Source organism: Mus pahari, chromosome 1 (genome assembly GCF_900095145.1).
Source record: "Mus pahari chromosome 1, PAHARI_EIJ_v1.1, whole genome shotgun sequence".
Classification (NCBI taxonomy): domain Eukaryota; kingdom Metazoa; phylum Chordata; class Mammalia; order Rodentia; family Muridae; genus Mus; species Mus pahari.
Window position 1 is genome coordinate 58,875,042 of NC_034590.1, and position 12,978 is coordinate 58,888,019.

The window sequence follows — 12,978 nt, forward strand, 5'->3', positions numbered from 1 at the left end:
AAACAGGAAACCTCAAGAGATAGGTGGTAAGGGGATACTCTAGAATGTATCTGGGAGATGAGAGATGGTCAGGACTCAAAGGGAAGAACTTTAGAAGAAATGCCCAACAGTAGGAAGAAGGAACTTGTAGAGTCCATCTCAAGGAGAAAGCAGGGCATCAAGTGGAGGGATTGGGTTGCCATCTCACAGGCAAAAACTCTGAGCCAGAATTGTCCCTGTCTAAAAGAAGTATAGGGACAAAATTGAATACACCGAGGGAAAGGAGGTCCAGTGATCATCCCAAATTGGGATCCAGTTCAAGGCGAGGTTCCAAGGCCTGACACTAGTACTCATGCTATGGTTCCCTTACAGACAGGAGCCAAGCATTCTGCCCTCTGTGAGGGCCATCAAGCAGCTGAGTCAGATGCAAACACTTACACCCAACCAATGGACAGCAGCTGGGACCCCTGTGGATGAATTAGGGAAAGGGTGAAAGAAGTTGTGGAGGAGGTTGGCCATTAGCAGTCTCAACTAACCTGGACCTCTGAGACACTGAGTTACCAACCGGGTAGCATACATTAGCTGTTTTGAGCCCCCCGACAAATGTACAAAAGAAGACTGCCTGGTTTCACCTCAGTGAGAGAAGAAGCACTTGAGGCCCCAGGAAGTAGGGAGGTCTGGTGTGGTGGGGTGGGGTGGGGACATCCTCTTGGAGTTGAGGGAGGAGGAATGGGATGAGGAATAGTTGGAGTGTAGACTGGGAGGGGGACAATGACTGAGCTGTAAAAAAGATTTAATAATAATAATAATAATAATAATAATAATAATAATAATAAAATGTAAGCAGCATATATCTTAGGGCATAAACCTAAGTATTTAGAGAGGAGATTTGTGCGATATGAATTTAGCTGACCAATAGGAGTAGGTTTCCCCTAGGCCTAAATCTTCTTCAGTTATGAATTTTTAACTGAGTTAATAGTAAAAAACAAACAAACAAGCAAACAAACAAAAACCACACACATTGTATCCTGAAGCCTTGGCCTCAAACCAAGCAAAGCATGCATGGTTTCCTCTATAACAGTTGTGCCACCGATATGTCAGGGCATATATTTTGCCTCTCAGGTTGTCGTTGCTGCTGAGAAGGTTATCAGCTGTGTAAGTCTACCAATGTATTTCCTCTCATAGCACTCTGCGTTGCACTTTCCAGATTATAAAATCTGTTTAGCAGTGAGAAGGTTTCCAGTCAAATACTAGTAAATTGTAGATGCTATGAGAAATGTTACATAATTTTCAGTGTTGTTGTTATTGGTTGGAAATATAACAATTCCTCTTACTTGAGCAGTACATTGCCCTAGTTTGCATATTATTATTATTATTATTATTATTATTATTATTACAGATGTCAGGGAAGACTTCTTAGATATTTTCCATATTTAAAAATGGGTCATGGAAATATTTTTATCTTCTTTTTATTTAATACATTAATTGGAATGTTTATCAAAATTTTATTGTCAACAAGAGACTTACAGAAAATGATAAAAGCAATATAATTGAGTTTTATTCATTGTAATGGAAAATGAATGCACGATTTTATTGGTAAGAAATGCTTGGGTTTTCTTTTATTTTGAAGTTTTATATTATCCTGGAAAACCTTTTATAGGAGTCTAAAACATGCTGTCAGTGGGCTCATGCATTCAAATTAAAACCGATGTTCTCCTTGCCTATCTGATTAAGGTTCTTGATTGATACTCAACTTGGTTTTAGACTCAATAAATTTGAGGCAAATAAACAACCAAACAAACAATTGAGGAAAGGCCTTGGAAAATGGCCTTTCTGACTGTTCTCGTTTAGAGTGGTTATCCTGGTAGCTCATAAGTTACTGCAAACTTTTTAAAAATTAATTAATTAATTAATTAATTAATTAATTTTTGGTGCTTTTCTCTTGTGTGTGACTTTCAGCAAATAACTTGTGTAAGTTTTCTTGTCTGTAAAATGTAAGTTATTATAATTTTTTTGGCCACTTCTACAGACTATTAAAAAATGAGATTATACCAGTTTACAATCCCACCAGCAAAGAAGGAGTGTTCCTCTTTCTGCACATCCTCACCAGCATGTACTGTTGCTTGNGTTTTTGATCTTAGTCATTCTGATTTATGTGAGGTTGAATCTCAGGACTGTTCTGATTTGCATTTCCTTGATGATTAAGGATAGTGAAAAAATTTTTAAGTGCTTCTCAGTCATTTGAGATTCCTTTGTTGGGAATTCTCTGTTTGGTTTTTTACAACATTTTTAAGTTGGGTTATTTGGTTTTCTGGAGTCTAACTTCTTGAGTTCTTTGTACATTTAGGATATTAACCCTCTATAGGATGTATAGTTAGTGAAGATCTTGTCCCAGTTTATAAGTTGCCATTTTGTCTTATTGACAATGTCATTTGCCTTACAGAAGCTTTTCAGTTTCGTGAAGGTCCATTTTTCAATTATTTTATCTTAGAGTCTGAGCCATTGGTTCAGGAAATTTTCTCCTATGCCAATGTGTTCAAGACACTTTCCTACTTTCTCTCTATCTGTTTTTATGTGTAGGTCCTTGATCTACTTGGAACTGTGCTTTGTATAAGGAGATAAATCTGGATCAATTTGCATTCTTCTACATGCAGACTGCCAGTAAGAATAGCACCATTTCTTAAAGATCCTTCCTTTTCCCCCACTGTATGCTTTTATTTTATTTTATTTTATTTTATTTTATTTTATTTTATTTTATTTTTATCAAAGATCAAGTGTCCATAGATGTGTCAGTTTATTTCTGGGTCTTCAATTCTATTTCACTGATCTATCTCTCTGTCTCTGTACCAATACCATGCAGTTTTTATTACTATTGCTTTGTAATACAACTTGAGTTCAGAAGTTCTTTTATTGTTGAGAATTGTTTTTGCTATCCTGGGTCTTTTGTTTTTCCATATGAAGTTGAGAATTGCTCTTCCCATGTCCGTAAAGAAATCAATCTGTTGGCTCATCAGAAAATTGAAAAGAGTTGTAACTGAAGAACCAGCTATACCACTCCTGGGACTATACCAAAAGATGTTCCACCATACCACAAGGACATGTGCTCCATTATGTTCATAACAGTCTTATTTATAATATCCAGAAGCCAGAAACAACCCAGATGTCCTTCAACCAAAGAACAGATGCAGAAAATGCGATTCATTTACATAATAGAATATTATTTATTTTTTAAAGATGAGGACATTATGAATTTTGCAGGCAAATGGATACTCGAAAATATCACCCTGAGTGGTAACCCAGGCCCAAAAGGATATGTATAGCATGTACTCTCTGACAAGTGTATATAAGCCAAATATTCAGAATACCCATGATACAACTCACAGAGCACACCACAGAAAGATTAACAAGAAGGAAGACCCAAGTGTGAATTCTTCAAACTCACTTAGAATGGGGAACAAAATAATCATGGTAGGCAGATGGAGGAACATGGGTGGGAGAGGGGTGGGGGAGGGGAAAAGGAGGGATAGAATCAGGTATGTGGGGAGACAGAAGAGAAGCACAGAGGGCCAGGAAAATGAATTGAAATTTGCAGCACTAGGGGTGGGGTGCGGGGCAGGGGAACATCAAAAACATTCTAGAAACCTAGGATGTGAGAGGCTCCCAAGACTCAATTGGGATGATGTTAGCTGAAATGTAGAATAGAGGAGAAATGGAACCTGGAGAGACATCAGTAGATAGACAATGTCCCCCTTTTGAGGCAGGGTTGCCAACTACTCATCTTCAAAATTTTTAACCCAGAATTGTTCCTGTCTAAAGGAAATGCAGGGACAAAAATGGAGCAGAGACTGAAAGGTCACCCAGCAACTGGCCCAACTTGGAATCCATCCCATTACACACACAAAATCCTGACATTATTATGGGTGCCATGTTGTGCTTGCAGACAGAAGCCTAGCATGGCTGTCCTCTGAGAGGCTCTACCAGTAGCCCAGTAGCTGACTGAAGCAAATGTAGATACTTACAGCCAACCATTGGATTGAGGTCAGAGACCCATTTGGAAGAGTTAGGTGAAGGAATGGAGGAGCTGAGGGGGATTGCAACACCATTGGAAGAATACATTGTCAACTAATTCAGAACCCTCAGAACAACCAGAGACTAAAACCAAAAGCCAAAGAACATACATGGGCTGGTCCATGGCCCTGGGCACATGTATAGTAGAGGACTGGCCTGTCTGTCCTCAGAGGAAGAGGATGCACTTAAACCTGTGGAAAATTGATGCCCCAGGGAAGAGGGACTGTGGTGGAAATGAGATGAGAGTAGGTGTGCAGGTGGGGAACCACTCTCTCAGAGGGTTGGGGAGTATGCAGAAGGGAGAAGAACTTAGGGAGGTGGGACCAGAAAGGGAAGCAACTTTTGGAATGTAAATAAATAAAATAATTCCATAAAAAAAGACATTATATTTTCATAGCTTAAGAAAATTAAATACCTTCATTTTCTTATTTTCTTTATTTGTGCATTTGAACATTTTTAGTGCATTACATTTTTAATTTATTTTGCATGAATATGTGTATGAGTGCATGCATGTGCACAATCACTAGAAGTGTGTGGAGGTCAAAGGACAACTTGCAGAAGTCAGTTCTTTTTTGTTTTTTTTCATAAGCATCTCAGGGACCGAATCCATGCCATCAAGCTTGATAGCAAGTATTTGAAGCATTTGTAGCTGTGCAGCCATTTTCCAAGTCTGATTCTCTCTCTGTGTGTCTCATCACAAAATCAAGCTTTTATCAGAATCTACAATTTTTGGTTAGACATTTGAAATGTACCATCTTTCACCAAATTGCTCATGTTGCTTCCTGACCCTTGGTGATGTCTGAATTGGGGGAGAGATTGTAACATTCAACAAGAGACAGTATCATAAAACACAATTTTAAAAGAGCTTTTATATAAACAAGAAAGATGTGAATCTCAGAGGTAATACAATAATCAATTTCTCTCCAAACAGATGCCCTAAAAATGTCCTATGAAAATACTATTTGAAATAAAATGTTTATCTGAACAATCTGTTTAGTGCTTTCTTCTTGACTTACTTTTTTTCTAAATAATTACTCTACACAGATTCCCAGACAAAACATTGGTTTATGAACACATTGCTCAAGTAATAACTGCCTACCTTCCCTAGAAGCTCAACTCAACATGTCTACCTACGCTGAGTTTTAGATGATACTTACCTTCACTTGTTCACTAGTTTAAATTTTCCTGAAACATTCTATTTAATAATTTTATACTTATATTCTTATGGAACAAATTTGCATTCATACTGCAGATATTTTCTTACCACCTACCCTGCATTATTGTGCTTAAGGCTTTAGAAGAATATGAAGCACCATTTACATTTAAGGAGTCAGAATAATACACATTCCCTCTTCATTCAGTAGACCAAAGAAATGCTTATTTTGTGTTTTTATTTTCCCAAGCATTAAGTGTGACAGCACAAGATAAGAAGAAAACAAAGAAGCCACACTCCTGGTTTGTAGACGTTCACAATCTGGATGGGAATGTTAAAAGGCGGTGGTGTGGCAATTTCAGGACTCCTTATTAGGTACATATTGTTAATAATATTGTGGTCAGCCAGGACCCCAGCAGGAAGCAGCTGACACACTCAAGCTGATTCTTTGAACAGAGTTTAAGAAAGAAGCTATTTATAATATTGGGGGTGGAGTTTAAGGAAAAGGACAGTGGATAATGAAAAGGATACTCAGAACAACTGCTGGAACACAGAAATCACTGTCTTGACAAAGTCAGCTGGCAGGAACTATGACCTTGGAGAAGGATATAAGCAACTTTCTTGTTATGTGGCTAAGAGGAAGTTGCGGACCTTTGACATCACTCTCCTTCTGCCCCTAACTTTTCAGCTGTGAGTAAAGTCAAGCTCAAGTCAGGGAATGAAGGAATCTTTTAATGCAGTTATTAACAATGATAATCACAAGACTCAAGACATTTCAGGGGATGATGCAATGGATTTGTGGACCTATGAAATGATTCTTACCACAAATGTCACATAATTCATCTTTGTAAATAACCCCCAATAAATAGTTATTCTAATCTTGAATTTTCAAACATAAATGAGGTTTAGAAAGTGAAGATGTATGGAATAGTAACTGATGGGTCCAAGTGAACATTTACGAGTAGAACAAGGCACTTATGGTTTACTACCAGATCTATATGTTGGAATTTATACTCAAGTAATATTGAGGTATTGTGGAGACATAATTCATTCCCTCTACAAATGGGCCAAAGAGACAAGATTGTTAGGAAACACTGCTTGAAGGGGCATAATGGCTCTTCTTAACCATGAAAAAGAGTAGTGTAAATAGAGGAATGTGAAAAAAGGGAAAATTTTGTCAAGTATAGGAAACAGAGAAAAAAGAATATGTACAAAATTTACAAAATACTGCCATGATTTCAACTGGTTGAATTTGGAACAAAGGACAAGAGCCATGAGAAAAATAACATTGTGGGGAATATACATGGGTGAAAGTTCATACATTTTGTAGTTCATGTTTAGGTTTGGTGGTTCTTGTAAACAAATGAACATGATTCCTATAAGTGAATATTTAGAGAAAGATCATTTCAGAAAGACAGTGTGATAACATATTACTACATCCCAACACTTGCTACTGATCATTACTGCAAAACTCTAGGCCAAAATTGGTAGTTTTATCACTATGAAACTTCTATTTTCTTCCATACAATATATATGTATTGTCTTTTTGATGGGATTCAAACTTCTAAATCCATTATAAAGGATACATATATAAAAGAGTTACCCAAAATTTAAATCTAACAAAGGATTGATAAGTCGTTAAGTCTAGAAAGTCTGTAATAACACATTTGCTATAGATTAGTTTGCATATCATTTAAACACAAATTCTAGAGTTTTAATGAAAAAATATTTACAGTTTTACATATAGGCAATCATGATACAGAGAAAAATCAAACACACACATACATAAACACACACACACACACACACACACACACACACACACACACAAACTATCACCACCACCACCAAAATAACAGAAATTAAGAATCATTGACCATCAATATTTCTCAATGAAAATGGTCTCAATTACTCAACAAAACACACAGGCAAACAGAGTGGATGCAGAAAGAGGATCAGTCATTTCACTGAGTACAAAAAAATAGACCTCAACATCAAGATAGACAAGACCTTCGAGTTAAGGTTTGAAAAAAAAAAAAAAAACTTTCCAAGCAAATGCACTTAAGAAGCAAGCTGTTTTAGCCATTCCAATATCTAGCGAATCAGACTTTACATGAAAATTAATAGTGATGGAGAATGACATTTTATACTCATCAAAGGAAAAATTAACCATGATGACACTTCAGTTCTTAACATCGATGTCCCCAAAGCAAGGGTAGCACATTTGGAAGCGAAACATTACTAATTACAACTTGTGTTTCTCTAACTGGATGTTGGTGTGTAGAGGAATGTAAATACATTCTTATCTATCCTAAACAAAACCTCAAGTCGAAGAGGATCAAAGACATCAATATAAAAATCATATACACTGAACCTGATTTTTAAAAAGTGAGGAATAGCCTTGAATGCACTGGTACAGGAGACAACTTTATGAACATTTCTGATCAGAACAGAGAACATTTCTTATTTTACTGAACCCTTAGCATAGAAACTAAGATAAACAATTAGTAATTAGATCTCATGGAACTGAGAAACTTTTGTAAGGCAAAATATACCATCAATAGAACAAAACAGCAGTCCACAGAATGAAAAAGAACTTTACCAGCTCTACATATGACAGAGGGTGACATTCAAAATATTTAAAGAATTCAAGAAACTAGACCTCACAGGATAGCAAAATCTATTCTCAACAATAAAAGAACTTCTGGGGGAATCACCAACACTGACCTCAAGCTGTACTATGGAGGATTAATGATTAAAAAAACAAAAATAAAAACAAAAACAAAAAACCTGCATGGTATTAGTACAGAGACAGGCAGGAAGATCAATGGAACAGAATTGAAGACCCAGAAATGAACCCACACAACTATGGTCACTTGATCTTTGACAAAGGAGCTAAAACCATACAGCAGATACATTGAAACTAATAGAAGAGAAAGTGGGGAAGAACCTTGAATATATGGGAACAGGGGGAAAGTTTCTAAACAAAACACCAATGGCTTATGCTCTAAGATCAAGAATTGACAAATGGTACCTCATGAAACTGCAAAACTTCTGTAAGGTAAAGGAAAATGTCAATAAGGACAAAACAGCAACCAACAGACTGGTAAAAGATCTTTACCAATCCTACATCTGATAGAGGGGTAATATGCAATATATATATAAAGAGTTCAAGAAATTAGAATCCAGACATTCAAACAACCCTACTAAAAATGGGATATGGAGCTAAACAAAGAATTCTCACTGAGGAAACCTGAATGGTAGAGAAGCACATAAAGAAATGTTTTACATCCTTAATCATCAGGGAAATGCAAATCAAAACAACCCTGAGATTCCACCTCATACCAATCAGAATGGCTAAGATTAGACAAAAACATTTTATGAGGAAGGTGAAAGTGTTTTCAATAAAAAAAAAAACTTCATGAAATTCTTAGGCAAATGATTGGAATTAGAAAAAATCATTCTGAGCAAGGTAACCCAGTCACAAAGAACACACATGATATGCACTCACTGATAAGTGGATATTAGCCCAAAAGTTAAGAATACCTAAGATACAATTCACAGACCACATAAAGCTCAAGAAGAAGGATGAACAAAGTGTGGATGCTTCAGTCCTTCTTAGTAGGGGGAACAAAATACTCAAGGGAGGAAATACAGAGACAAAGTGTGGAGCAGAGACTGAAGGAAAGGCCGTCCAGAGACTACCCCACCTGGGGATCCATCCCACATACAGTTACCAAATGCAGACACTATTGCTGATGCCAAGAAGTGCTTGCTGACAGGAGCCTGATACAGCTGTCTCTTGAGAGGCTCTGTCAGAACCTGACAAAAATGGAAGCTGATGCTCACAGCCAACCATTGGAATGAGCACAGGGTCCCCATTGGAGGAGTTAGAGAAAGGCCTAAAAGAGCTTAAGGGATTTGCAACCCATAGGAAGAAAGGTATCAACCAACCAGACCTCCCTCCCCTTAAGAGCTCCCAGGGACTAAACCACCAACCTAACTGTACACATGGAATGACCCATGGCTCCAGCCACATATGTAGCAGAGGATGGCCTTGTTGGACATCAGTGGGAGGAGAGGCCCTTGGTTCTGTGAAACTTGATGTCCCAATGTAGGGGAATGTCAAGGTGTTGAGGTAGGAGTGGGTATGTGGGATGGGGGAGGGTGGATGGGATAGGGGTTTTCTGGAGGGGAAACTGGAAAAGGGGATAACATTGGAAATGTAAATAAATAAAACATCCAATAAAAATCAAACTAAACTCGCTAGTTCATTGTAAAGGAATTTTTTTTAAAAAAAAAAAAAGAAAGAAAAAAAAGAAGCTGTCTCTGGAACCTTCTTTGTAACAAATGGAAATTTTTCCTTGCTTTCAAAGGTTTTATAATATTTCTGTATGTGTGTTAACGTTCTGTTTATTTATTCATTTGCCAAAAATATTTGGTCTGTTTTCATTACTAGGTTATCACTGACAACATTAAAGGACAGTTTTCTCTTCAAAATAGTGTTTTTAATATTGCCTAGAAAAATAAAGACTATGTCAGATTTGGTCCAAGGAGGCTAAATGACAGCAGAACTTGGCAGCATCATCCATTTGGAATTGGTTTTCCATAGGTTAATGAGCCAAGATTCACATGGAGTGTGGTATCAAGGTTCTAGAGAGCCTCTGAAACCAAGAAATGTGTAAAATATCAGAATTTCTACAGAGATACCGCTGCACAAATGTGTGAAAGTTGTTCTAAGTTATAAAGGAGCCCCTGAAATATTGGGTACTCTGGAACCACAGGATTTCCATCAAGGAGAGCTGCCTGAATAGCACACCACAAGATGATGGAGAACCTGCACTTGATTCAAGCTTCAGAGCATGAACGTAAGTAAGAACCAAGCCCTTAGTAGCCCAGATGATTATGAGCCCAATATGCCAGAGGCAAAGCTGCAGGACATATGCCTTTGTTGTGTTTTAGTTTTGTATTGGTTGAAGCATATTTTCATATGTCTCAAGTCTTAATTTTTTTGTGTGGTGGAACATTGTGGGTATATTATATACTTTTATTTTTATAAGAACTCAAAGTTATGAGATTACTTTGCATTTTACTGTTGGATTTAAACAGTATTGATACTGTTAGTACAAGACCTTTCAGAGATGGACTGAGTATGTTTTGCATTATTAGAGAAAAATGAAATATTAAAATTTAAATATATATATACTTGAATATAAGGACAAGGGGTGCAGTTGTGATACTTAATCTTCTCTTTCAATTTGATGGTCCTAAGAATCACCATGGAAACAGTTTTGGGGTCGTATCTTCTCAAATTTAACTGAGAAAAGAAGATATATCCTGAATACAGGCGACATAATCCTACAGGCTGGGATCTTGGACTGAAAACAAAACTGAAAGAGAAATGAAAAGAGAGAGCCTTCATCTATTTGTTCTTCCTGACAGCAAATAAGGTATGACTAATTGTATTGAATTCCTGTGTGCACGACTTCTCACCACAGTGGACTACATCCCCAAACAGTAACCCAAATTAATCTGTTCTTCCTTAAAAAGCAGTTTCATTTTTCTTTGGATGTAACTCAATAATGTGGTTACTTAACAACACACTAGTATTCATTGCCATATTATATGTTGAAGAAATTGTAGTTTCCCACAATAAAGGGAAAGAGAAGAAGAGAGAACAGGAGAGGAGAAGGAAGTAGGGAGAAAGAAAGAGCAAGGAGAAAGAGGTTATGAGAAGAGATGAGAGAAATGGACTATAAGCTCCTGGGAGGTGATAGGTATCATATCAGATGTTTGCAATAGTGTTGGGTATATACGATAAACTTATCGAATTGCATAGACATTGTTGTCTTTATTGTATACCAATGGCACCACAGTCTAACTGTTCACACACACACACACACACACACACACACACACACACACACACACACAAACCAATTGCAGTTTCAAACAAAGGAGCGTGAATGACCCCAATAGGCTTTCTTCAGTTCTGAGACTTTCCTGTTAAAAAAATTCCATGCAGAATTGGAGTGGCATGTTTCATATATAGGTGACAGTTTCTGGAGTGTTTTTCATCCTTCTTTATGGCCATGAAAGTCTTACAGAAAACTACATATTTTCAGTTACTTTAATTGCATAACTTAAAAAGTGGCAGTAAAGGATACAGGAAACTACCAATCCATTGGTTATAAGGCAGTAATGATTGATACTAACTCTTTTTTTTTTAAACTTAAATGAATCTCAATATATATAAAACACAAATTTCCTTAAAAGTGTTAAGAATAAAAACAACATCGCTTATATGGGGAAGAACCAATTCATTCACCAGAAAACTAGTCATTTGATGAAACTCTATCCATCTACTCGTTGCTCCAAAATTGAAGTCTAAAGAGAGAAAAGGTTAAAGTCACAGGAACAGGGCCTAGAGATATGACACAGTAGTTAAGAGAATTTTCTCCTTTACAGGTGACCCAGGTTCCATACCAAGCACCCACGTGGCAGTTCACACGCATCTACAATGCTCGTTCTAGGGATTCTGATGCCCTCTTCTGGTCTCCATGAGCATGATGCACATACATACACAGTGGCAAAACACTCATACACATAAAATAAAAGGATATAAATAATTTTTAATGGAGAAAACACAATCATAAAAACAAGGGCATTAAATGAAAGTGAGTGAATTATACTAAAAATTACATTTAGAAATAAAACTCATATTAAATATGCATGTAAGAGAAATATAACTTACAAAACTAGTCTCATAAGAAACAGACAACCTGAATACTTGTGTAACAACTAACAATATATAAGGTATATATAGGAACATATACCCTATAACTTGTTCTAGATCAATATATATAGGAACATATACCTTATATATTGATCTGGAACAAGTTGTAAAACTAGGAAAATACCTCTACGAATAATTTTATGAGTCCAGTTTATTTACTTTTTTTGAGAATGAAACCAAACAAGTACTCAGTAGAAAAGTAATAGAGGATAATATTTGTTAATACAATGTCAAAGTTTTCTCTAAATCTTAGCTGAAGTAAGCAGAGAAATAATTAAAAGTAATACATGCGAAAAGATTTGTCATAGTAAGTAAAAGAAAATGTATTATCGCTTCTCGGCCTTTTGGCTAAGATCAAGTGTAGAAAATGTATTATTAGAAAATCTACCATTGGAGTTTAATTTAAGTGAATTTATAACTTCTGACTAAAGTGAAACACAATAATAACAGGACTCCTAAATCAATCCATTCTTAAGCACATAACTAAAAGGAGAGGTGACACTATGGATCTGGCAGAGGGCAGAGGAATTGAAAGTTCCAGCTTCAGAGGAGGTCATGCAGACTATCAGGTTTGAAGACCTCAATGGGAACAGCAGACATTTTGAACAGCTCAGAAATTAGCAAAGTCTTTTAAAAGACACCTCAAAAAGTGAGTTTTGGGGACAAACTGAAAACAGACTGCCTATTTGAATATCTCTTAAACATGGAATGTGATGTTAGATTCTGACCCCAGAAGCACAGAAATGCATTCTTTGAGTTCATTTCTTGAATGACACAAAGCAAAGTTGAAGGTGTGAATACTATAACTCATCAAAGAGGTTATAGAAGGTTCATCAAATGACAAGATAAATACCTAATCCCAACCCTCAGCTCAAACTATTTTACTAGCTTCTTAGAAGACTTTCTTCTAAGCATCATCCTTCCCTTTTCTCCTTCTTCCTTCCTTCCTTCCTTCCTTCCTTCCTTCCTTCCTTCCTTCCTT

General features: G+C 36.6%; 1 pseudogene; it reads left to right on the forward strand.

Annotated features, from left to right (window-relative positions):
* The first annotated feature begins 12,324 nt into the window (after positions 1-12,324).
* LOC115062971 lies at positions 12,325-12,419 on the forward strand (annotated as a pseudogene).
* Positions 12,420-12,978: the final 559 nt, after the last annotated feature.